Genomic DNA, 27413 nt, shown 5'->3' with positions numbered 1-27413 from the left:
CTTCATCATGCACAATCTGCATGGCCAAAGGTTGCAGCCCAACAACATCTGAGGCTCCAGAGTTGAGGAAGTCTGCTCTAGAACATGACCTGCCCACTTCCTTGGCAGCATATTGTAGGATCTGCAATCATGGCAAGCTTGCCCACCATCATGACTTTCTCATTGAGGAATCCCAATAAGCTTTTGCAGAGCACAGTTTCAAAACCATGGCTCTTTAGAATAATCAGCAATCTAACTACACCTGGTCTATGTTGCACCACAGAGTGGAAGGCCATAAACATGAGAGAGAGAAAATGGAATCCATTACAGAAGAAGCTATGAAAACTCATTCCATTTTCCAACACACTACAGTTTATTTTCATGGTATCATAAGAGGAAGCTGATAAAGGCAGCATTAAAACAATAGCAGCGCCTCTATGTTTCCAAAGTGCTTTCATTTAATTGCTACTCTTAAAAATCAGAGTTTAAAATCAGAGCAATTATACACATTTTATCTAGGTTGTATTTTTTTTTTTTTTTGCATTGATATAGGATATATTCCTTGTTCCGTTTTCTTTAAACATAAAAATGGCTCTCTCCTTTAATGTAATGGAAGTCAAATTAATATTTCATTAGGCCAGTTGGATAACTTTTACAAACCTCACTGATAAACAATGAAATGAAAAATTCAGCATCTCCCAATGAATTCAAAAACTTATTTAAATTCTTCACAAGAGCCGATTTTCTTTTTCTCTTGGGATTTACATAACCATTTGGTATAATTATCTCCTCTCTTTTTTATGAGCTCCTATAAAGGAAATAAAACATCTTTTATCTTTGCAGCTAAAGAACAAGTAGACAAAGCATTTTTCTTATTCCTTTCAAATTCCAGAGGTGATGATAAGGAGCCATTAGATAACATTGTAATCAATTGTCACGTCTTATAATTGAAAAATAAAGATGTAGAGCAGAGGAAGCTGGAGTCTGTCCCCATAACATTTATCATTTGGGATATGTTTTCCTGTTTTGTCTTATCAGGTTTTCAGTCATGAATACACATTTCTATTTTATGAGCTACCCTGGCAGTTTGCAATTACTCCATCCCATTTAATGCAACTAGAAAATGAATTAATGGCTCCTTCTTGCTCCACCGTGGCTCTAAATGTCCACCGCAGTCTATAGCAGTAGTTGAGGCAAAGAAGCAGCAGCAGAAAAGCAAAGTAGTAAAGAAAATTTCTATTTATGCACTGTTACATGCATTGGCGAGTGGCGGCGGCGGCGGGGGGGGGGGCATGTGTGCATCTATGGATGTGTGCCTTGAATAATGGAGTAAGTTCTCCAACGGTTTGTGCATATCAGAGGCAAAAGAAGAACAACATCTTCTCATGCAAGGTGCGATCAAATAAAGCCAGTTGAACAGAAGAGGGAAGGGAAGGGAAGCAATAGCTAGTTGAGCATCTGTTTGCATTGGGAATTGGGAGACGAATGGCAAGTCTGACAAGAATTTGCATGAACAGCTAGATGAAGAATAGTATGCTCATCACCACTTTGTATGGAGAAATTTGATAAGCAAGAGCAAAGCAGGAGCAAATGTTAAAAATAACAACAGCTAAGCTCCCAGGCTGAATGATGCACAAGTAGCCACCCTGAACCCTTCTTTAAATGAGGACAATATGCACTAACACTAGGGGCTGAACTGGTATATTACACCTGTCAAGTTAGCGAAAATGTATAAAGTCAGTAATAAAGGTTGGAAATGTAAAGAAAAAGAGGGAACATTTTATCACATGTGGTGGGAATGTAAAAAGGTGAAATGCTTCTGGGAGATGATATATAATGAGTTGAAAAAAATGTTGAAATATACATTTATAAAGAAACTAGAAGCATTTTTATTGGGCATTGTGGGGAGTGACATAAATAGAAAGGAATGTAAGCTCTTTTTATATGCAATAACAGCAGCAAGAATATTATTGGCCCAAAAATGGAAGCAAGAAGAGTTACCAACGATTGAAAAATGTGGGATGAAGTTAATGGACTATGCAGAATTAGATAAACTAACAGGAAGGATTCGAAACCGGCGAGACCAGAAATTCACGGAAGACTGGAGTAAATTTACGGACTATTTGAAAAGTAATTGTGAAGAACAGACGACGTTTGTAGGGTTGCAAGAAGTTTTGTGAGGAGTATTATTAGAAGTATTGTAAAAATGGACAAGGGAGAGGATGATTTGTTAAGAGATGTAAAGGCAATATAAAGTTAAGAAATGCATAAGAAGTGGTTAAAACGGCGGATCATCAGAGGTGCTGATGGAAGTCTAAAAAGATTGTATAAGTGATAAGTTTTGTGGTACATTTTATAATTTATATGTTAAAATTAATTTTAAAAAATTGTTAAAAAAACACTAAATCACAATTTAGTATTTCATACCCCATGAGTCCAAACTTACATTGGCTAGAATATACAACCACATTCCTTCTAGATTCTCTCCTATATTAATAGCCCCTGTGGTCGCAGTTATCCATCCTCTGGGCATATCCCATGTGCGCTGCTGCCTAAATCCAGATGACAAGCAGGGCAGAGATGGAACCAGGTGTGTTTATATAGTAAAAAGCATCCTTCAAATAGCCATTTAGCCCTATGACCTGCAGTCTGAATTATTCCTGAAAGAGGAATGGCAGTGTTGTTGTTTAAGCACTGGGAAAATATGTTCGCCATTGCCAGTCTCCAGCCTGGCAGGTGCATTTTGTGCTAATGGAAGCCTCCAAGAAGTCTTCAAGGGTAGTCCCACGTGCAAGGCATGGCAGCAGTCATCTTAGGAATCACCAGAATGTGAATAAGAAGGCACAGCTGGTCCAACAGTCTTAGCTGCTGAAAGGTATTACATACCACAGACGCCGCTTGGATATCCAGTGAAAATGTTGGCTCTGTCATCACCCCAGATGCTGAACCTGGTCCTTTAGAGGGAGTGATCTACAATAGACTAACACCATCTCATTGGTCACACAAATCACCTACCAACAGAACCTGTCAATTTATTTAGACAGAGTTTCATTTCATTGACCCTCATCCAGGTCATTACTGACCTCAGACATCGATTTAGTAGCTCCCCTGCCACACATGCTAATAATTAAACCATTTAGGCTTCATCACACTTTGATTGGGTAGAATATTGCCTGCCTATTTTCCTTCTTGGTTACCCTACTGGCAAGCGTCTCCTTGTGTTTATACATTTAAAAATCAGCACATTAGAGAATCTGGAGACCCTTTAAAAAACAAAACAAACCCCCCCCCCCTGTCACTATTGAAGGTGTTCTAATCCATCAAATGATGCATCGAAGACCCTGTGTACCTCCTGTCACAATTCCTGTTACCTTCCATGGGTGAAAGGGATAGCTTCTGAAGTTGAGAGCCTTTTTCACTCATGTAAACTCCCGGTGTGATTTAGACCCTGGGGAATGAAATCATGTGAGGAGCCAACAGAAATACAGTAATGCTGCGGATGTTCAGCTGTCAACGCATGAAGGGCGGCAGGAGTGGTGGTGGTGAGGCAACATGAATATTTTATATATATGTGCAATATAAATTCAATCAATAAATAAATAAACAAGAGGGGGTGGAACCAGAGAACCCTCTCTGCCTGCTCACAGGATGAGGAGAATGATGGAAAGGGCTTTTTGTCGAACTGGAATATGCAGTGTGAAACTTCACCCATGCTGTGATGTGTTATATATAGCTGAAGGTCAGAGCTTAAGTCACCTTTGATTATACAAACACATTGTTATGAGTGGACGCAACTGTGAACAGATTTACAAAGTTGGGGATCTCAAGAGAGAAAATAAAGCAGTCCTGAAAAGGAAATGTTATCTGCACTTGACATGTTGCTTGTTATCGCTGCAGTCTGCAGAAGCTCTCATGAGAGATAAAGTCTCCTGTTAATGTTATCCCTTATGCTATGAAGATGGTTCTGATAAATTTGACAGTGGCAACACATACATATATAGTAGCTGCTTGAGAAATGAAAGGATGTCCACTCTTACCAGAGCAATAAATTTACTTGATTGGCAGTGTCCCAAACAATCCAACACTAACAGTTCTTTTTAAATCGTAATTTGAAATAGATCTCTTCTCAGCCTCACCTAAGCTTAGTGGAAAGGTTATCCCAGTTTTTAATCAAGAAACATTAACCATGTTCCTTCATAATGAGTTTCCTAAAAACAAATTGGGAACCATATCTATCGTGCAGCTGCTCTTATTTTTTTATCTTGGATTCCCCATCCCCCCACGGCTGTTATTAACTGTATTTGTGGTTTTCAGGCTCAGACCTTACTTTCCCATTCATTCATGATGACTTTCCCCTCTCTTTTTCAGTGACGAGTACTTTTTCAGAACACGACCCACCACATGGCAATCTGATATTTGGCACATCCTGGAGAGCTGCTTCATGCATTTCTAAGATCACACTTCTCCCATCAAATTGTAGCACTAGCGTCCCACTCTTCACACCTGTCCCCACTTCCTCTTCATTCTAACATCCGCTCCCACTTTCTCCTGCCCCAATACACTGTGAACATTCATGAGTCCCTACTTACAGCAGCATAGTTTTCAATGACAAATGCACCAGACTAGCGTAGACTTGAGTGCATAGCTGTCACCATAGCAAGATGTGTGACAGAGCTCTGTGAAATCATAGTGACTGGAAATGGAATGGTGGAGACCATCTCCCCATCCTGACCCTTCCAGGGAGGAGGAAGAGGAAGACAGTATAGATTTACAGCAGGGGTTTGAGGGAGGTTGCAGCTCAGAGGCAGATGAGGGGGAAAGTTGGGAAATCATGGGAGAGCCTTCCAGACCCACCATCTCCCAGAACCTGGCAAGCCTTAAAAGTAGGAGAGCAAAGAGCTCAAAGACAGAGGGCACTTAGTGGCACTTGTAGATGAGGTGATGAGGTTGACGAATGAAGAAGTGGGAGAGACAGGTGGTGGAGATTCACTCAGGACAACACCATTATCCAAGAGGCTGGGTTCTATAGCCTCTCTCTGTAAAGTTTTAAATAAAAAAAGACTGTATGAAACTTTTCCTTGTCTTTATACTCTTCTGGGCAACCAGCCAGGAGCCACGGACAGCATCCTGACAGCAGGGAGCAGAGAGCATTAGCCATTCAAATTACCTACCTTCCAACCTTTCTTGAGAAAGGAAATGTGATTGTATGAATCCATCCCAAAGTCACACATAAAGTTGCCAGGTGGAAAGATCCAAATTAGAAACAGAATTGTTAGAACCCAAGACTAAGAATTTGTCAAGAATGTATAACTTGCTGCTGAAATGGAATACTCAAGATGAAACGGTAAAATCGGCTATGATTAAATGGGCACAGGACGTTGGACATAACATTATGTTTGCTGACTGGGAACAGTTATGGACCACAGGTATGAAATTTACGGCATGTAATGCCTTAAGAGAGAATATTATGAAAATGATATACAGGTGGTACATAACCCCAGTCAAGCTTGTAAAAATCTATCATTTGCCCGATAATAAATGTTGGAAATGTAAAGAAACTGAAGGTACATTTTTTCACCTTTGGTGGACGTGCCCAAAGATTAAGGCTTTCTGGGAAATGATATATAATGAATTAAAAAAGGTATTTAAGTATACCTTCCCTAAGAAACCAGAGGCCTTTCTCCTGGGCATAGTCGGCCAAATGGTGTTAAAAAAGGATAGAACTTTCTTTATGTATGCAACAACAGCAGCAAGAATACTCATCGCAAAGTATTGGAAAACACAAGAACTTCCCACGCTGGAGGAATGGCAGATGAAACTTATGGACTATATGGAATTGGCGGAAATGACTGGTAGAATCCGTGACCAGGGAGAAGAGTTGATGGAGGAAGATTGGAAGAAATTCAAAGACTACCTTCAGAAACACTGTAAAATTAAGGAATGTTAGAGTGATGTTGGATTGAAAACAAGAGGTTTCCAGCTGTACAGGTTAAAGTTAATGATAGACTAAGATTAAAGATTAAGATTACGATTAAAGATGTTCAAAGAAATGGAAATTTGATATTAAGAGGGAAAATTTTAATGGCATATGATATTAAGACCAAGGATTAGGTTTTAAGAAGTTGAAGTTATATATTTTAATATCTAATTAAATTAAAGATTGGGATTTAAAAAGTGGAAAAGAAACTGCTGGACAAATAATTTGGATTGGAATACAAAAGAGGGAGGTATGAGGAAGTCCAGAAAATAAGCAACTAAAAATCTGAAATGAAGCAGAGATATTGTTTTTTAAATTGTTATGTTTCTTGTATTTTTATTGTTGAATTTTGCTTTTGTTTTTTTGTTTTTTGTGTTTTTGTTAGATGTATTGTGTATGTTTTTCTTTTATTTCTTTGTTGTTTAAAACTTTAATAAAAATTACTTAAATAAAAAAAAAACAAAGTCACACATAAAGTTGATTATTTGATGGATACAGGGCTGTGAATGCATATCTATTGGCCTCAACTTGATGGGTTACAAACTGGCAAACCAATCTAAAAAAATTCCGAATGGTATAAGTTAATATGTCCCCCAAATAAAACTATCCATCACCTATTATGGAGATCCATCTTGACAGGGCTGAGATGCAGTCTGCCTGTTAACTGTTTCTGGCTTTACCAAGACTTAAAGCAGATCCTCTTTGTGACATCACACTTGACATCAGAATGCCATGTTTGCATTCAACCTAGACTATCTCCATGCCAACAGCAATGGCCAGTAAACTTCTGGAACCAAGTAACCATCAGCCTGGCTACCCAGTTGCTTCGATCTAGACTATTGGATGGGGGTTTTTTGCTCTCATAATCAAAGCCTGAAGAAGAGCTGTGTATACTCTGAAAACCTGCTTCCACTGTTAAAGAATACTAATTGTCAGAGACTGGGCAGAGGAGGAATGGTGGAGACCCCCTCCCCATCCTGACCCTTCCAGGGAGGAGGAAAAGGAAGAAAGTTTAGATTTGCAACAGGGGTTTGAGGGAGGTAGTAGTTCAGAGGCAGATGGGGGGGGGGATTGGGAAATCATGGGAGAGTCAGAACAACACCTGGCTGACACATTGACACTAGAAAGCATTCCAGATCCTCCATCTCCCAGAAGCCGGCGAGCCTTAAAAGTAGGAGAGCAAAGAGCTCAAAGACAGAGGGCACATAGCAGCACCCATAGAGGAGGTGATGAGAAAGATGAATGAGGTGGAAATTCCCAGATGTCAAAAAACGGTTATTTATGTATGCCACTACTGCGGCCTGTGTTTTGTTAGCCCCCAAATGGAAAATGAGCAAGGTCCCAACTAAAGAAGAATGGCAACTTAAACTGATGGAATGTGCGCCGCTTGCGGACCTAACACACAGAATAAGAGAACAAGAAGAGCATATGTTTAAAGAAGATTGGAAAATGTTTGTTGAATATATGGGGGGGAATTGTGTACACTTGAAAACGTTGGCAGCATTAATTTCAACAGCGTAAATAAGTTTTGGTGGATGTAATAATGGGATACTGAATGGTTTAGTTTATATAAAATATACACAATGTTATGCAAAATGAACCATGGAAAGAGATGAAAGGAAGTCTTTGATATTTTAAGGTTGTTTAAATGAATATTCTAAATTGTAAAACACACACACATATATATATATAGTGGTACCTCGGGTTAAGTACTTAATTCGTTCCAGAGGTCCATTCTTAACCTGAAACTCTTCTTAACCTGAAGCACCACTTTAGCTAATGGGGCCTCCTGCTGCCGCCGCGCCGCCAGAGCATGATTTCTGTTCTCATCCTGAAGCAAGGTTCTTAACCCGAGGTATTATTTCTGGGTTAGCAGAGTCTGTAACCGGAAGCGTATGTAACATGAGATACCACTGTGTGTGTGTGTGTGTGTGTAAACGAATGAGGAAGTGGGAGAAATGGGGGTGGAGATTCACTTGGGACAATGGCATTATCCAAGAGGCTGAGTTCTATATCCTCTCCCTGTAAAGATTGAAATAGAAAAGTACTGTAAGTAACTTTTCCTCGTCTTTATACTTTCCTGGGCAACCAGCTTGGAGCCACTGAAAGCATCCTGACACATAGACAACTCTGTCCATGATACTGTGTTATGTATGTTCATTATGTGTCCCCTGCTCTGAGTTTGATCCTAGATTAGGATTCTGAGCCCTGATTCGATGCATGATTTCCAAAAATGTAGCGTTGTCAGGGTTTGGGCTACTGGCATGGGCTCTTAAACTCTGGGTTACGATTCACAGCTTGTGGGTTTAGACAACCAATCATGTTGAGAGTGGGAGTAGCCCAGGTCTTCAGAAATACATATCAGCAGTTGCTGTTTTCTTCCTGATGCCTCAATATAGCCTGTAAGCTGATTCCCTGCCTTGGGTATTGCTTGAACCCACGTATACTTCATCCTACACATAGAGCTTATGCACATTTATAGATGACATCTGCATAGGGTCTTTCTGACATTTTACTGAAGGTGCATGAAGGGGCAGCTAAGGGATATGTTGTTGCTTCCTTGTCTACAAACTTTCAGGATACATTCAGCGGTGGGGAATATTGTGCTAGTTTACCAGATTAGCCTTGTTCTGTGTCTAATGCTTCCCTTATGTTTCCCTCCCCTTATGGTTTTGATGAGGCTGCATTTTAAATTGCATTTTAACCTGTATTTTAAATTGGTTCCTCCCCTATTATGTTTTTACTGTAATTTTACTGTTGTTAGCCACCCTGAGCCCAGCTCTGGCTGGGGAGGGTGGGGTATAAATAATTTATTATTATTATTATTATTATTATTAAGCACAATAAGCCTTTGCACAACGGTGCTGGGGCTCATAGATTGAAGCAAAATACTGGCTATTTTGCCCGTGCGCTGGGCTCATGGGAAAAAGCTGTCTTGGCTAATTGTCAAAACAGGGGGAACAAAAATATATGTTTGATGTTTCAGCTATTTGCCTGCATATATTTAATAGCTAAGATTGTTGTAACATGTAAATAAAAAATGTGTAATGCTCCCTCTATAATAGATTAGTTGTTAAAGTGGATTAGTTATTAAAATCACTCTGGCTTTACATGCCAGCAGAGAAACTGTCCTGAAATCTTTTATAGGCCCTTTTAAAACAGAAGCCTTTATGAAAGAGGGAGAGAGAAATCTATGCATGTAGTTATCCCTTCATTTAAAAATTAAAGAATCCCCCCCCCCATAGCAGAAAGGTTCTCTGCCAAAGACGTCAGAAATTTGGAAATCGAAGTAGACACCTTACAAATAAATAAAAAACAGAAGGGATGGTGAAGTTATTTATGCCACCACACTTTCAGCAAGTACTGTTTATGGACTCTAGTAATAGATGAGAGGTTCCGGTATTTTGATATTTCTTTGTATAAAGAATTCCAAGGGCAGTGCTGGGAAATAATGAAATAGTGATTCATGAATTGCCAGCCTCTTTTATCAAATCTGTTTAGACACTTGTTCTGTTAATAAAACCTAAATGTAAAACAGTCCTGCTATTCATATTTCATATTTATTATTGACGATTCCATTACGGCAAGTGATTTATCCCAGTATTCTTCGGTTATTAGTAGCTTTAAGTCTTTTTGCCATTTACTTATTAAATTCTCTTTTTTGGAGAGGTTTCATTTTATTCATAACATTATAAATCCATATATATATATATATAAAACAGCGGGTAGTTAGTTTCTCCTTGCCTCTCATTATTATCTACCAGAGGTTCCCTTTATCACATACATCATTTACAACTTACTGCAGTGAATCCCTGAAGGCAGTGAGACTTTAAGAGAAGAATAAATACTTTGCTAGTTGTTGGACACACAAGCCCTCCAGTCAATTAGGGATCCTGTTTGATCAAGATTCCAGACTGCAGGGAGGTGGGGAAAGTAGGAACAGAAAACCAGGTGGAAAGATGACTAGAATGGAATCATCTGACTGACTGCGACACTATTTATTGATTCATTTACTGAATTTATATACTGCTCTATATCCGGAGGTCTCAGGGCGGTTCACAGAACAAAATCAGAATGTAAAACCACAAAATATACAATCTAAATAAAAACAACAACCCAATAGCCCCTCCTCACAAAAAAACATATTTTAAAAGGGCATAGGGATGTCAATTAGATCAACCAAAGGCCTGGTTAAAAAGGAATGTTTTTGCCTGGCGCCTAAAGGTGTATAATGAAGGCGCCAGGTGAACTTCCCTGGGGAGAGCATTCCACAGACGGAGAGCCACTGCAGAGAAGGCCCGTTCTCGTGTTGCCACCCTCTGGACCTCTCAGAAGATGATCTCATGGTCCGGGTAGGTTCATGTCAGGGAACTGCCATCAGCTCAGAGGCGAGAGGTGGAAGGGCAGTTGTGTTACAGGGAGCCTCCGAAGATCTTGCGAAGCAGTTCTTCCTCTGGCGAGGAGGGAAGCCCCACCTCCAGTGGGGAAGGGGCGCAGGGATCAGAAGATGCTAGGGAGAGCCTCAACACCAAGCCTGAGCAAAGCGGAGGGGAGGCAAGTCCCCCTTTGCCAGCGCCCACTCTGCGCAGTAGGTTTGGGTGCAGAGAGGGGAGGAGAAGGATGGGGGTCATACGACTGCTATGCTGGGGAAGGTATAAGGACCGCCCACTCCCAGATTCTGCTAGCGACTGAGCAGACATGGACTTGCGACTTGCGACGCTCTGCACTGTAAATAGTTTTATACAGATAATAAAGCCTGGAAAAGACAGGTTGGAGTCTTGCCTGTTTGCTCTCGAGCAACCAAACCAGCACCTGACAGTTCATATGGAAATAGGCGATCCTTGAGGTATTGTGGTTCTGAGCCATTTAAGGCTTTATAGGTCAAAGCCGGCACTTTGAATTGGGCCCGGAAATTAATTGGTAGCTACTAAGCACTCTAAGAGGGACGCGGGTGGTGCTGTGGGTTAAACCACAGAGCCTAGGGCTTGCCGATCAGAAGGTCGGCAGTTCGAATCCCCGTGACGGGGTGAGCTCCCATTGCTCGGTCCCTGCTCCTGCCAACCTAGCAGTTCGAAAGCATGTCAAAGTGCAAGTAGATAAATAGCAGTTCGAAAGCATGTCAAAGTGCAAATAGATAAATGCCGTTTACCTTCCCGCTCCGGCGGGAAGGTAAACGGCATTTCCGTGCGCTGCTCTGGTTCGCCAGAAGCGGCTTAGTCATGCTGGCCACATGACCCGGAAGCTGTACGCTGGCTCCCTCGGCCAGTAAAGCAAGATGAGCGCCGCAACCCCAGAGTCGGCCACACTGTTCCTAATGGTCAGGGGTATGGAAAAGCACCCATGCTACAATATTTTGCTGCAGTTCTCATCCAGTCTGAATTCTTTCTCATAAATCTCTCATGTTAAATCATATAATTGTTAATCTGATTCCCCCTTTACATATAAGTTGCTGTTAGTCAGAAATACAGAGTGTAAATTCTACTAACAAATTTATTGTAATTTACTAATCTCTTTACTGTAACCTGTGAAAGGATCTCTTGGGTCTTTGAAGCTGCATTTTCCTTGTTTTATTAAGTCATTTGCTGTGGTAAAAATTTGTAATGCCTAGTAAATTGTATGTATGAACAATATTTCTGTATTGTGTGTGGGGGGGTGTTGTAAGGGAAAGGGTTTACAGACTAGAACCCCACATGGGGAAGGGAATGGCTTTTCATGGAAAAGATTTTTCAGCAAGAGTAGCTCACTGAGCTAGTTTATTACATAGAATGCAGCTGATTCCATAGGAGCCAGTTCCTAGGGACTGAGGATTCTGCCGCCCGCCCCCCCCCCAGTTGATGGACATTGACATTCAAATGGTGTGCATGGACTGTGTCATGTGATCAATTATGCAGGATGGGGCTTACCTGCCCACCCCCCCAAATTTCTTTATTCAAAATGGTGCCCCTGGCTGACTCCAATTCTCATTGGCCCCAGTCAGCATGGCCAATTGTCGTGGATAATGGGAGTTGCAGTCCAATAGCATATATCTAAGTAACCCAAAAGCAGTGTTTTTTAAATTTATTTTTTATTTTGACAATAATAAAAAATAAATGAGAACAAAACTGTGCACCCCACCACTGAGACTATTCCATTGTAACTATCCAACCTCCCAAAATTTCAACACCTCTAGCGATGGTTTGACCTCTTTCCATTTTAACAGTACAAATTCTACAGTATAAACACACTCCATTTTCCCTCAAAATCATTTCTCCTGCATATTCCCTGTCTTATCTTAATGGCACATGTTAATTTATCATTAATAGCTATATCCCACACCTCTTTATATCATTCTTCCATTTTATATTCTGGTTTCCACTTCCTAGCTCTAATAATTTGTGCATCTGTAAGCAAATCCTTCATAGCCTGTGAACCTTCCATGCCATTGTAAATTGATAACTGATAATTAAGAAACTTATATGCTTATCCATTTAGATGAGTCTTTGAGATATTCTTTTGGTTAATGATTATTTTACATGCCATTGTATGCATGGGAAAAGGTCCTGCTTACTGTAGCTCACTTGCAAAAATTAACACACAATAAAGAGCAGAATTATTGCACCTCCCTTTTTCTAGCATTGTGCCAATACCACCATCCCCAGTAAAATCAATTGCTCCCTCCTCTTTGCGTGGCAAGATCCCACCTCCCACCAGTAGAAATAAAGACACAGGACACAGTAATTTAGGTTAATGGGCTAAAATTAGGCCACAACTTTATTGGTTACAGGTGATGAGCGGTATTGGCTTAGGCATTGGTCCTACTGACTATCCAGCTTCAGCCTGATTGCTTGAAGACTGGGAAGGGTTAACACGAGCAGGGGGAGCCCTGCTGATGCACATCAACTAGGGACTCCCCCGGGGTCACCGCTCGGGGGCGCGCTTTAGGCCCTGACCTCCATAGGCTTCGGATGAGGCCACGCCCCCCAGAATCCTTTACCGCACTACCCTTCAATATTTGGGGGAGGTGATGGCGCTCCTCCCGCCATACATCTACATAACAATAGCCATACCAACGCCTAACCACCAAAGCCGAGAAAGTTGTGACGATTTGCTACGAGGTAGGCGAAAAACAAAATGGCTGGTGCCAATTTGCCAAGTGGAAAAAATTCCTACCAGGCCCCTTAACAGCGACCAACCGAAGTCCATAGCAAGGTCAAAAGAGGAACCTTGAAGGGCGGGCGGGTGGGAAACAAATACAGCTGAGTGACCAAAGAGGGAGATTCCTGGCCGCGCTTGCCTTAAATGAGGCAAGCCACACCCCCTGGGCCAGCCAATTGGCTGGCCCAGGGATGACGCGGCCGAGGATTTCCCAGATCGCGCTGGGCTGGAAGCCAGCCTCCACGCGCGTGTTGGGGCGTGATGCCCGAAACACTACCTCCTGCTGAGGTCGGAAGTGGCTTTATCACTTTGAACCCTTTGTTGTTCACCCCAATTATTTACTCATCCTGTCTCCCAACTCTTCCTCCCAAAGTTCCCCAGAGCCAAAGAGCCCTTGCTATCCAATTACACAGCTGACTACTCCTGAATCTTGACATGTCCTGCTAAATCTAAAAGCAAAATTGGGCACTCAAAAGCATTTTACAAGGATTATTATTATTATTATTATTATTATTATTATTATTTTAAACTATAAGGGAGGTGACATGTGACCAATCTCTCTTTAAAATCAGTGATATTTAGAAGTGTTTCACTTTGGCAGAATTGGCTGAGAAGCAAGGTAAAAATAGAAGGAACAGATGGTGAAATCTAAGCCATATAGACCAGCAAAGGTTAATATTAAAAACACGAGCAGCCATGGAGTCACCGAAAGCTGCCTTAATTAATCCAACTTTCAAATCGCCTTCTCTCCATGATGTCTAAATCCAATCCATAATAATCAACTGCACAGTAAACACCTCATATTTCACGTCGTTAACACAGAGTACGATGATGTGCATCTTATGTATTGAGCAAATAGAGCTGTTAGAGTCATCAATACACATCTCAGAGAAGAAAAATCTGCAGCAGAAATAATGGTGATGGAAAATGAGCAGAGGGTGCCTTTATTGTTAGTGGAAGTGATGCAGTAAAATTCTCCCTTCAGACCTTTACGCTCAATATGGGGAGGACGGAAGTGGAGCCAAGGCCATGTGAGGATGCTGAGAGAGCAACTTGTGAGCTTGACCCTGACTCCCCACTTTAAGCCATCTCAGTGTAGGGCTTTATAACTCACAAGGGGGAACTCAAGCGATGAGATCTATGGAGAATGGGCACTTCACACAAAGAAGCAGTTTCAAGAATACCCGACACTCAATCATTATCTTGATCATCCTATTAGTACCAAACACCTTTCCCATTGCAGAAGAGATGTTCAGCAGAGAGAACATCTCTGTCACACCTCCCATAGGTCTGTGAGGTGTGACACAAAGCGTGTTCTCCTTCATGGAGAGCATGTGTTGTGGTGCGGGCTGACAAGACACTACAAAGTTGTGGGGCGGGCTAATTGATTATTGGCCACTGTTGTGATTGGGCTTCCCTTGTTGTTAGGAAGAAGTTAATGTTGCCATTTTGTGATTGACAGCCAGTAATGTTAAAACTCCCTGCATGAGGCGTAGAGCTTCCTCTTTTCGCTCCGTGCATCGGATTGCCCGTTCCCCCTCCCTATATTTAGGGTTGTTCGTGTTGACCTTGCTATGCCTGTCATGGGCTCGTCTGCTCATGGGGCAGGGGCCCGGTAGGAATTTTGTCCATCTGGCTGATTGGCTGGTGCCATTTGGTTTTTGCCTACTGCGTAGCAAATTGTCACAACTTGTAAGGTTGCGGTTAGGCATTGGTTCTATGGTTTGGTTGGTTGAGGGGCATGGATTGGCTGTGCCTGCCCCTCTAATGCTGCTGCTGCAAGGGATTCTGTTAAAGGAATCAGGGGCTAACTATTGCTTGTCCACCCTGTCAAGGGGGCTTGGGCCACTGCAAGAGCTCCTGGCTGCATTTGGGGAGGGCTGAGGGCAGGTTCCCTGCTCCGTCGCTACCCCAAAATGTATTCTCCTTTTCTGACTTTCACAGGCTTGCAAAATGTCAGTCTGTCCCCCACTGGAGGGCAGATAGTCGCAACCAGTGCCTAAGCAACCACTCACATTTTTGTATTTAATAAAGTTGTGGCCAAAAGTTATGCCAAAAACCTTAAACAAATTTTTTCTGTGTGATGTGTGTTATTTGGGGTGGCTTAGGGACCTTGACACGAATAGGGTTGCCATATTTCAAAAACTGAAAATCCAGACGCAAAGGTTGTTGAGCTTTCTTGGACAAAGTTCTTGAGCTTTTGGGGCAATTTTGAAATTTTAGAGCTATTTTTAAAGAAAAATGCCAAAAACGGCACTGCCAACATGGGATGCCATACATTTGGATTTTCCCAGACATTTCACCTATTTCTGCCCAGACACTGTTTCTGATGGCTATGTCTGGGAAATTCTGGACATATGGCAATCCTATGATAGAGTCCAGTCTTGTCCAAGGCATTTGCTAAACAACCAATCTGTACTCTAAATCCACATCAGCATTATATATTAGTTTAATTGCCATGAGATTCAAAGAATCTCAGAACTGTCGTTTGGTGCGGGTGCTAATAATTCATTGTTAGCTATGCCAAGCAGGACTGCATTTCCCAGAGTTCCTTGGGGCAAGGTCATTATTATTAAACCAGTTTGTGGTATGGTCTTCAAATGCCGTCTAAACAAGAGGTATCAATTCTTTTCTTGTCAGAGGTGCTGCTGCAAATCTGTATTAGCAGAAACTTTTCAAACACAGACAGTGCTTGAGAAATTATTTTAACTGGCATGGTTTCTTCAAACTTTGTTTGTTTTTACTGTTTCTAGCAAGCTTTAGCCTCTTAGCATTAAATTCCCAAGTTGTGGTAAATCAAATAATCTTATGTTTTACTTTCAGCTTGAAGCCTTTACAAGCTCATCTCTTTTTCAGAAGAACATTGTCAAAACTTATTATTGTACAGATTCTTTGGAACCACTTCAGGTGCCCCCCTTTAGCTACAATATAACCTAAGTATCTATGAGTACCACAAGGAAATATTTAATTACATTACCGCCATGGTTTGGCCTCAGCTTCTCATTCACTTTACATCTTTCTTTAGGGTCAATTGAGCTGTTAGCATTTTAAATCCTTATTGCCATTTCAGAGCTAGTCTTTCTGTTGACATCAGAGAACTGGAGCAGGTCATAAGGGTGTCATTTTTACATAATTAAAAGTATTACGAACAAACACTAAGCAACACATTTGGTCGTGAATTATAACAAGGTTCCAATTCAGATTAATCAGATGCCAACGTGTGCAAACTTTTCCATCTACTTTCTTTCCTCATGGAATTTTTCCAAAGTATTGTGCTGGCATTTTGCCTTAACGAAATGTAAACTAAGCATGACACAGAATTTGGCAAAGATTAAGTAAGAAATGGGGGTGGGGAAGCCGTTGGGAATGCTGTGGAGTGAAAAGGCAAACCTGATGGTTAAGTAATACATAAATTAATAGTGAAAGCACCAATTAAAATAGCAGTTCAGTGGCAACTGCTTCATTTATATAGAATTAGCATTCTAGCTGAGATATGGAAGGTATAGTTGATCCTAATGTGTCCAGTCAGTTTCTCAGGGAATCATGTAGGGACCTCAGTTTAAAAAATAATAATAATTAAAAATTAACTGCTGTATTCTGATATAATTCAACAATGCCTCCTAGAGCATATGGAATTTACAACCTAGCTATGAACCTTTGTTAGACACAGTGTTTTATTTCTGAATATACATCTTCAAGCTAATTCTGTTTTCACAGAGGGTAACTCTCAGAACCAGTCAGCTCTTTTGTAATGTCAGTTTACAAGCCTTAGAGAGATGCAATGAGCCTCTAAACAACTTTTTCATTTGCCAAATCGATACCTGATGTCATCACGACAGGAAGTCAGTCAAGAAAATATGGTAAGAATTTGTTCCCATTCTTGTTGTTGTTTAACTATACAAAAAATATGTAATTAATTACCTTTCTAAACATTATTTTGATGTTTCCTTTACATTTAAATGAGCATATTTTATGTATATAGTTAAATAACTTAGATACGTTATGTTAAATAGTGACTAGAGGTACAAATAGTCGAAACAAAATAAAAAAATTCCTTCCAGTAGCACCTTAGAGGCCAACTAAGTTTGAGACTCTTGAGAGTCCCATGGACTGCAAGAAGAACAAACCTATCCATTCTTGAGGAAATCAGCCCTGAGTGCTCACTGGAAGGACAGATCGTGAAGCTGAGGCTCCAATACTTTGGCCACCTCATGATAAGAGAAGACTCCCTGGAAAAGACCCTGATGTTGGGAAAGATGGAGGGCACAAGGAGAAGGGGACATCAGAGGACGAGATGGTTGGATAGTGTTCTCAAAGCTACCAGCATGAGTTTGACCAAACTGCGGGAGGCAGTGGAAGACAGAAGTGCCTGGCGTTCTCTGGTCCATGGTGTCATGAAGAGTCGGACACGACTAAACGACTAAACAACAACAAAGTTTGTTCTTGGTATGAGTTTTCGTGTGCATGCACACTTCTTCAGATACACTGAAACAGAAGTCACCAGACCAATTGCAGTCGTTAACAGTCATCAACAGGGTGGTGGGAATGGTTGATAGGCTGATAGGTGTGGTAAAGGCCAAAGGATAAATGGACATAAATCTGATATCAGGAATCACAAGACAGAGAAACCAGTAGGAGAACACTTCACTCTCCCAGGACATTCTATACAAGATCTCAAAGTAGCTGTCTTATTACAAAAGAACTTCAGAAATAGACTGGAAAGAGAAGTTGCTGAATTGCAACTTATTACCAAACTTAAAACCATGGAGAGACCTGGTCTGAACAGAGACATTGGATTCTTATCCCATTATACATGATAAAACTATTTTTAGCCATCTCACCCCTTGCTTTTTCCTGTAAGACCAATGGCAGTCTTAACAGTCCTCAACAGGTTTACCACACCTATCAGCCAATTACCCATTCCCACCACCCTTCTGAGTAATACCCCTCCCCACCCTCTCACTATATATAAGGGTCTGGTGACTTCTGAAGAAGTTTGCATGCACACGAAAGCTCATACCAAGAACAAACTTAGTTGGTCTCTAAGGTGCTACTGGAAGGATTTTTTTTTATTTTGTTTTGACTACAGCAGACCAACACGGCTACCTACCTGTAACTGGTACAAATAGTGTTTGGAGTCAAGCAAACTGCAGTAGAATAGAGACACCGCTGACTGTCAATTACAGATTGGAACAGAAATCATGGTCTTGTTACATCCCTAAATTCACCACAGCTTTCATTATGCACCCACATTTCATACATCCATAAGAACTTGGACCAGAACCATAAGCACGCATCGTTGTACCTGTGTGATCTTTTGTCCCATGGTTGGTTGGTTGTTGTTGTTGTTGTTTGCAGTGGTGGTACAACATTGCCAGTTCTGGTTATGATATGGTGGGACTAATGTGAATGACCCCATGCACATTTTCTGTGTAAGTGCCTGGATTTGTGCATGTACATGTAATAATATCATTCTCAAATATAAATACTACAGTCATACTGAAAATTTGTATGGGCAGGATATTGATAAAGTTACCTGCCTCCTGTCCAGACATGCAGAGCAGGTTGACACAGGAAATCGAATGCACGACTCTATTATGGCAAATTGGAATAGAAATCAATTGAATGGTGAGCATGAAAAGGAAATTCAATATTATAATTAAAAACCAATTTAAAGAGTGAAATGTCAATAGAAAGATTGGCTACTATGAAAACATTTACATGAAATTACCGAGGTAATCCCCCACTGAGGGAAAGCCATGATTACAACTAATGAATTCATTCCGAGATCAATTTTATATTAAAAGCAGCTTTTAATTCCTATCTGCTTTGCTGACAGTTCCTAATACTATTCAAAGTGAGGAAGCAGAGCTCCAAGAGTGGGATGGAGGAGGGAAGGAGAGAAAATTAAATGGGGAAAGTGGTGGTGAATAGAGGACAGCCCCTGTTGTGTTCTCCCCTCCAGGTACAGGGAGGAACCTTCTCTGTGTAGTAAAGCTGAGTGGGGAGAGCTTTCCTGACACTGGTTTTCCCCTCTGCCACCATTGCTACTGGAAGCAGCAGCTGGATCGGAGTAGCCAAAAGTTGCAGCAGCCCAGAATGACAGTGGCCTCTCTGTGTCTTTTCCCTAAGATTCATCTGAGGGAATGGTCTTGCAGCGACAAAGTATTCTGAATCAGAAGAATCTTTATTTGCATCAGCCATTTTTGTTGTTGTTGTTTAGTCATTTAGTCATGTCCGTCTCTTCGTGACCCCATGGACCAGAGCACGCCAGGCACTTCTGTCTTCCACTGCCTCCCGCAGTTTGGTCAAACTCATGCTGGTAGCTTCGAGAACACTGTCCAACCATCTCGTCCTCTGTCGTCCCCTTCTCCTTGTGCCCTCCATCTTTCCCAACATCAGGGTCTTTTCCAGGGAGTCTTCTCTTCTCATGAGGTGCCCAAAGTATTGGCACCTTAGCTTCACGATCTGTCCTTCCAGTGAGCCACTAGCCATAGCAATAAAATAAAATGTACTGAAGATAGAGGTAAAACCTAAACTATACAAAATACATTTTGGGGGTTTATGTCAATAATCAAATAGTAGATCTAATTTTAATTGCCCCTACAAAAAATCTTGCAGTTTTTGCTGTCACCTGGTTATCTTGATCTGCTAAAAGATAGGATACAGTAGCAATGGTTGAGCAACCTGGCGGGGACAATAATAGAGGGGCAATGACCTCACTCCTCAAATCTTTATAAGAGTGTAAGTCAGAAGCACATGAGCCACTGACTCAATACTGCCATCTCCACATGGACATAACTGTTTTTCCAGTGGAATTTTTTGAAATCAAGCACAGCCGAGGGCAGTATATTCCATCTTGCGAAAGTGAAAGCGCGTCTGTATTTTGGAATTGTTAAATTTTGCAAAGAGGGTGCCCAAGTGTCAAAATGACTAGGTGGGAAATAATCATGCCATGGACAAAATTTCCTTATTGTGGCCAGATTATTCTGTCGCTTGATATCATATAAAAAGGTAAAGGGACCCCTGACCATTAGGTCTAGTCATGACCGACTCTGGGGTTGCGGTGCTCATCTCGCTTTACTGGCTGAGGGAGCCGGCGTACAGCTTCCGGGTCATGTGGCCAGCATGACTAAGCCACTTCTGGTGAACCAGAGCAGTGCACGGAAACACCATTTACCTTCCCGCCAGAGCGGTACCTATTTATCTACTTGCACTTTGATGTGCTTTCAAACTGCTAGGTTGGCAGGAGCAGGGACCGAGCAACGGGAGCTCACCCCATTTCAGGGATTGAACCGCCAACCTTCTGATTGGTAAGTCCTAAGCTCTGTGGTTTAACCCACAGTGCCACCCGCATCCCTTGATATCATATAGGCACTGTCTAATTAAATTATTTGCTTTGCTGAAGCCCAGTGTTAATAACTGTTGTGGTGATGCAAGGGCGATCTGGCTGCCACATCTCTTACCCCATTGATTGTCAGGGTTGATTCAGCTGACCTGGCTGGCTAGATGGGTTTCCCCTTTCTCTCTCACCACTCCATGTGCGTTCCTCTTGAAGCGGCGTGCTCTGCGGAAGAGGACGACCATCCCAGATAGAAGAATTGTAGCTCAAGGTCCAACAGTGTATTTCTTCACACAGTGAATATTACAACGCAGGATTTGCTACCACTAGATGTGTTGCATACCATTTTGAACAGTTTCAAAAAGAGTGTGTGTCTCATTCATGGAGGATAAAGTTAACAACGGCTAAGGTTGGAGGATAAATTTGGTTTGGTCCACATTGTAACGCAAACCTACCTAGCTGGTGCATTTCTGAACTGATGCAGAAATGTGGTGAACTCAACTGATGTATGGAAAAATGAAACAAAAACAAAAAACCTTCAAAGCGGACAGATTTGTCCATTCCTAGCAATGGCTGCTAGTCATGAAGGTGTTTACAGTGGTACCTCATGTTACGGACGGATCCGTTCCGGATGCCCATCTGTAATGTGAAATACCCGCAAATGGAAGCGCTGTGTCTACGCAGGCGCGTGGCACGATTTGGCGCTTCTGCGCAGGCGCGAAGTGCAATTTAGCACTTCTGTGCATGCACAAGTGGCGAAACCTGGAAGTAACCTATTCCGGCACTTTCGGGTTGCCGCAGGACGTAATGTGAAAAGACGCAACATGAAGCAGACGCAACATGAAGTATGACTGTATATATCACAGGCAGAATGTCTCCAAATAACTCACACAGCTTTACTGCGGTCCGCATCTCAGCCTTTTGGCTAAGATCAAGTGTGTATCTGAAGAACAATATCTGGGGATTACGGAATATATAGTCCCATTTTGCTTGTGGGCATCCCAAATGCATCTGGTTGTCCACTGTGGGAAAAGGATGTTGGACTATGTTTAGTCTTATCCTGCAGGCCTGCTCTTATGAGCGTCTGGAAGGCTCCCCAAAACTCCTTTAGCATGCTCCTCAGATGCCCAGTTGCGTCCTCCACATCACTTAAATGAGGATTAGGGGAATGCTTTGTGTCGTAGTGCTTCAAAGTGTTGTCCTCTGAGGCAAACCAACTCTGGAAAGGCTGCGCTGAGTTTCTCCCTGCTCTGAGGGAGAGGGAACGAAACAACGCCCTCTTCCCCCACAACTGTCTTTATATTAGAAAACATGCTTCAGTGTTTCTAAAATAATCCCTGTGTAATCTCTTTATAGCTTTCTAATGTTTGTATTCCCTTTTGTTCTCTTGGATACATACATTTTCATGAAGTTTAGTGATCTATTCAGGCCTCAACACAATATGCATTCGAAACTCCCTCTCAATGACAAGGAGAGCTACTAAGGGATTTGTCTGGTGGTGCCATTCCACTGCCGACTTTGTCTACAGTAATTTATTAGCATTAGCAGAATTCAATTACAGATGACACATAACAATAAGCAGACATTAATTAACGCTAAATACCCAAATTACTATGCGATGTTACTTCTATACTAATTTGTCCATTTATTAGTTCTGTGTTGCCTCTTAAGAAATTAAATGGCAGATATATGCGTTACTACATTTCCATATTAATTTGTAGATTGCATTCTAAGATTCATTGTTATGTCCTGTCTTTTATGGTCTTTCTGCTCTATAGTTTTAACGAAAGCCACGTTGCTAGCCCGGCACCAAGATTAGTGGGGGAAAAGCTGGTTTTGACACTAAATGTCAGCAGTAAACCTCCAACATTGAAATGAACTTGATGCATAGTACATTTAGTTATATGCAGATCCTGCAAATGTTGAGTAGAAGTGAAGCATAGTGATTTAGTGAGGGCTGTAATTTCATATCAGGGATTCACTGTCATTCAACATGCTTTAAGCAAGTCCTTCAAAGAACCTTTCAGCACCTGAATGAACTGCATAGACAACAGAACCAGCTCACAGGCATCTTGTGAAAATATGGAAACTATCCTATACATTCTTCAAACACTACTTTGTGTGTAAATAACGCAGACCTTAGTTTAATAGAATTGAGACTATTGTTGATTTAGGGTATTCAAGCAGTACCAAAAATGCAAATACTGTATGTATTTCCCCCCAGTTATATACAAACTCTCTTCCATGGTGCATTGAGCTCCTGGTTCTACAAAATAAATTTTCTAATCCCGGTGTTAGTCTGCTAATTCTAAAAAGCACTTCTAACTCATTGCTTAATATTGGTGCCTAAACTAAGGTTACCAGATTTTTTTTCAAAGAATCCGGGGACACTTTTTTTTTTAAAAGAGAAGTCAATTGACCGGGTGGCTGGGTGCTCTTGCGCCAGCTTGATTTGGGTCATGGTGTGTGTGTGTGTGTGTGTGTGTGTGTGTGTGTGAGCAGTTCCCCCTTGGCATTGGCAGCAGCAGTCTCAGCAGCACAGACCCAGCCTGGTAGTGCAGTTGGCTCTGGCTGGCTCCAGGAGCTGTTCGCTGCTGTGGTGTCTGCCATTTTGCCTCGTCGGAAGTCCCCATATGATGTGTCTTGTGCCGTTGAACCAATCACACAACATTCATTCCCTACCAATAAATCTACAACACTTAACATATAAATCCGGGGGCATTAAATGAAACCCGGGGACATTCCAGGGATGGATTTTGTCCGGGGACAGATTTGTAAATCTGGGGACTGTCCCCAGAAAATGGGGACGTCTGGTAACCATAGCCTAAACAGCCTAGTTGAGAGATATACTGAATGACGTCTTTCAAACGCAACAAATGGCTACAGTGGGACCTAACTGTGACTAACTTGCAAAAGAGCTGGAGAGGAGTAATCAGCAATTTTCCACATCGGGGTGGGCAACATTTTTGACCCCAACGACTGCAAGCAACAGTGGGTTGGTGGTGGCATGGCAAGAGTGGGTGATGGTCATGTCTGCCAGTGGAAGTTACTTAAGTCAGTGGCAGGCATGGGCATCCACAAGATCATTCATATTCATGCCCACAAATATGCACATTCCTTCCTTTCCTTAGCCTCCTTCTTTAGAAGTAGTATTAGTTTGCATCTTCCTCCTCCTTTTAAAGCTCTATTTCCCTTCCCCTTCTTACTGACCAGAGAACTTCAGATGCATTGCTTTCCCATCACAGAGCGCAATAGGTAGATGTCTGTTTCCCTGGTTGGAAACAGTAATAATAATAATAATAATAATAATAATAATAATAATAATAATACACCCATCTGACTGGGTTTCCCCAGCCACTCTGGGCAGCTCCCAACAGAACATTAAAAACACAAGAAAACATCAAACATAAAAAATTCCCCTAAACCAGGCTGCCTTCAGAGTGCTGGCTCAATTGTCTAGGCCACCAGGATTCTTTTTAACACAAGGCAGCACAACTGGGAAAGGTACAATCTCTGTAGCTAAGTACAGTGGTACCTCGGGTTACATATGCTTCAGGTTACAGACTCCACTAACCCAGAAATAGTACCTCGGGTTAAGAACTTTGCTTCAGGATGAGAACAGAAATCGTGCTCCGGCGGCGCGGCGTCAGCAGGAGGCCCCATTAGCTAAAGTGCTGCTTCAAGTTAAGAACAGTTTCAGGTTAAGAACAGACCTCCGGAACGAATTAAGTACTTAACCCGAGGTACCACTGTATATAGGCCAGGTAACACAAGGTGGGGACACGGGCGGCGCTGTGGGTTAAACCACAGAGCCTAGGACTTGCCGATCAGAAGGTTGGCAGTTCAAATCCCCACAACGGGGTGAGCTCCCATTGTTCGGTCCCAGCTCCTGCCAACCTAGCAGTTTGAAAGCATGTCAAAGTGCAAGTAGATAAATAGTTACCGCTCTGGCGGGAAGGTAAACGGCGTTTCCGTGCACTGCTGTGGTTCGCCAGAAGCTGCTTAGTCATGCTGGCCACATGACCCGGAAGCTGTACGCCGGCTCCCTCGGCCAATAAAGTGAGATGAGCGCCACAACCCCAGAGTCGGCCACGACTGGACCTAATGGTCAGGGGTCCCTTTACCTTTAACTTTACCTTTAACACAAGGTGGGCTCTCTGTGGGTTCACCAAAGCTTTCATTTTCACTCCTAAACAATTCTCTTCGCTTGTAAATGAGCATTACAATTGCAGCCTCAGTGTTGTCGTTTCTGGCTTTCCGCACAATAACTTTGACATCAGGTGTGGGGCCAGTGGGTGTGGCTTCCCCCAAATGGCCTGGCAGGCGAAATGGAGAGGCTTGACAGGCCACATTTGGTCTGTGAGCCAAATGTTTACCCCCCCCCCATTTTATACCCACAAACAAGAGCACCAATCTTAGGAGAAGGGGCTGCGCTGCAACATAATGCTGCAACTTGTAGGCCTCACTGTGGCATTCCTAAAGAAAGGCACAGGGTTTAATATTGTGTGGCAGAAAAGCTGAGAAGTTCAGCTTTGCTCTGCCTTCCTTCCTGTCTTCACAGTGTCAATCACACTTTGTGTTCACCAATCTACTTGTTTTTCTCTAATAATGCTAAATGTATTTACAGCTATCTGGGAGGTTTCGACCAAGTATAAATTAGAAATTATGTCAAATGGTGAGGAGGGGAACCCCATAAGCTCCAGTGAGCATCAGCAAAGGCTTTCTAATTAAAACAAAAAAAATTAAAATTAAACTGTTACACATAAATGAGATCTTCCAGGAGGCTGCAGAACAGATTTTTTTCCCCCAGCCAGAAAAAATAAACCATTTTTTATTCATTAGTTTCTATGCAGAACCGACAAGCGTTTGCATTGTTCTGAGTTGTACGGATTGTTTGTTAACCAGAACCCCAGTTCTCATATTATCAGTAGTGTAATGCTGCCATTGTAGAGGAAATAATTGCCAAAACCCAGATTGGAATCTTCTTAGCAGGGGTATCTGTGGTATCCCCAAGGCTAGAAACCATGGGGTTGTTACATTAGTGGTTATTGGGAGATAACCACTAAGCAACTAAAGGGTGAATCCATTTTTCATGTTTTTCCCAAGTAGTGCAACTTTCTGGGTTTTGGTTTCAGGGTTGGCCTGATTGCATACTGACTTGCATTGATCTCAAGCCATGCTGGGGTTTGTTTTCAGTCTTCTTTCTTGTCCTATTCTGGTTCCAGGCATGAGTTGATCTTGACACCCAGTATGTGGAGTAGAGGTAAGCATTTTCCCCATCAGAATGCTTTGGTTTTCCCCATGGGACATTGAGACAATCAAGCTAACTTCTATCACAGAACTAACACCAATATCCTGAGTGCTGTGGAATACAAGAATTTAGTTCGAGAAAAGGAGAGTTGTGAATGTAACAGATAAGGGGGGGGGGGATGCAATTGGTGTTTGAAAGGTGTGTGAGATCAACTTATTCCATTATAAAAATGATGATTCCCAGTGCTTTTTTCCGGGGGGGGGGGGGCAGGGGTTGGCATACCCCTAACATTTTGAGAATCTTTGTACTTTGGTCCATTTGCTGTATTTATTTCCCCCGATTTGAACTATAAAATGGTGGTTTTCTTGAGTCAATGAGAGTATCCCTAAACATTTTTTTTAAGAAAAAAAGCACTGGTGATTCCCCCCCTTATTATTGTTTATATTTTCCTTATTAAGTTTGGTTTTTTTGTTTTTTAAAAAGCAATGTGATAGAACACCGAGAGCTTCTTTAACAACACTATTAGTAGAAATATTCACTGACCACAAGATTTACTTTGGTTCCCAATTTGGTACTTTGGAAAACAGGCCAACATATTCCAAGATGCTTTGCAGACTGCCCAATTCAGATCAAGGTTTGTGCTTGATTAAGTTCTGAGCGGCAGTGCAAAAGTTATCAGGATTTTGCTGCCCCATAAAGCCTAAGACAGCAACTATTGGCAAACTACTGTGCATGCGCATTTTAAATTTTGAAGTGACAATTTCCCAGGACTTCAGCGTTTGCTGAGGCAGCCATCTAGTGGAAGCTACGTACAGTGATTTTTCCATTAGTTATGACAGTATGGTGTGAAGTAGCTCGATGAGCATTTGCCCACCTTTTTTTGGCCCATAAGCACATATGGAAATCTGAGGAACTGTCATGGAAGACCACACCCCACAGCCATTTGAACATCTTCTGGGCAAACCTCACCAAACATGCTGCCCTAGCCTACATTGCAAACCCCTCATCAGCTCATAACACAACGCCACCCCAGTACATGCACACCACAAACACATACACCCTGACACACACAAATAATCCCCCATGCAAGACAACTGCCAGTCCTATATGCTTCTGTATTCAGAAATGAGTGGCGCTGTGGTCTAATCCACTGAGCCCCTTGAGCTTGCCGATTGGAAGGTCAGCGGTTCGAATCCCCATGATGGGGTGAACTCCCATTGCTCTGTCCCAGCTCCTGCCAACCTAGCAATTCAAAAGCTCACCAGTGCAAGTAGATAAATAGGTACCGCCCGGTGGGAAGGTAAACAGCGTTTCCGTGTGCTGCTCAGGTTTCGCCAGAAGCGGCTTAGTCATGCTGGCCACATGACCCATAAAAACTATCTGTGGACAAACACCAGCTCCCTCGGCCAGTAAAGCTAGATGAGCACTGCAACCCCAGAGTTGTCCACAACTGGACTTAACTGTCAGGAGTCCTTTACCTTTACCTTTTTCTTCTCTGCCTCAGGCAGCAAAATAACCATGGGGAGCATGGAGGATAAACATCACGCAACATCATTACTAACTCCATTGAGGCATCTACCATAGCTTACATCCCAGCATTGTGGAGCTTGAGCCAACATGAGATAGCCTTAACTCTCACCTTACACTGGCAAGGTTTCTTCGATCATTGAATTGTACTTGGGTATTGCATGGCTTGCTGAACCCATGCATGTGAATTAATGCTTGATAAA

The 27413-nt window shown here is 42.1% G+C and overlaps 1 long non-coding RNA gene across 1 annotated transcript; it reads right to left on the bottom strand.

Annotated features, from left to right (window-relative positions):
- Positions 1–340: 340 nt before the first annotated feature.
- LOC308482156 lies at positions 341–6641 on the bottom strand. The gene is made up of 3 exons (XR_013989095.1): positions 6571–6641; positions 2866–2959; positions 341–787 (listed from the first exon to the last, which is right to left on the bottom strand). It is a non-coding gene; the product is annotated as an uncharacterized lncRNA (long non-coding RNA).
- Between the last annotated feature and the right edge of the window lie 20772 nt (positions 6642–27413).

Source organism: Podarcis pityusensis (assembly GCF_964106645.2).
Source record: "Podarcis pityusensis genome assembly, chromosome: 7".
NCBI classification, from domain to species: domain Eukaryota; kingdom Metazoa; phylum Chordata; class Lepidosauria; order Squamata; family Lacertidae; genus Podarcis; species Podarcis pityusensis.
The sequence above is the reverse complement of the archived record's forward strand: the minus strand, read 5'-3'. Positions and strand labels throughout refer to the sequence as shown.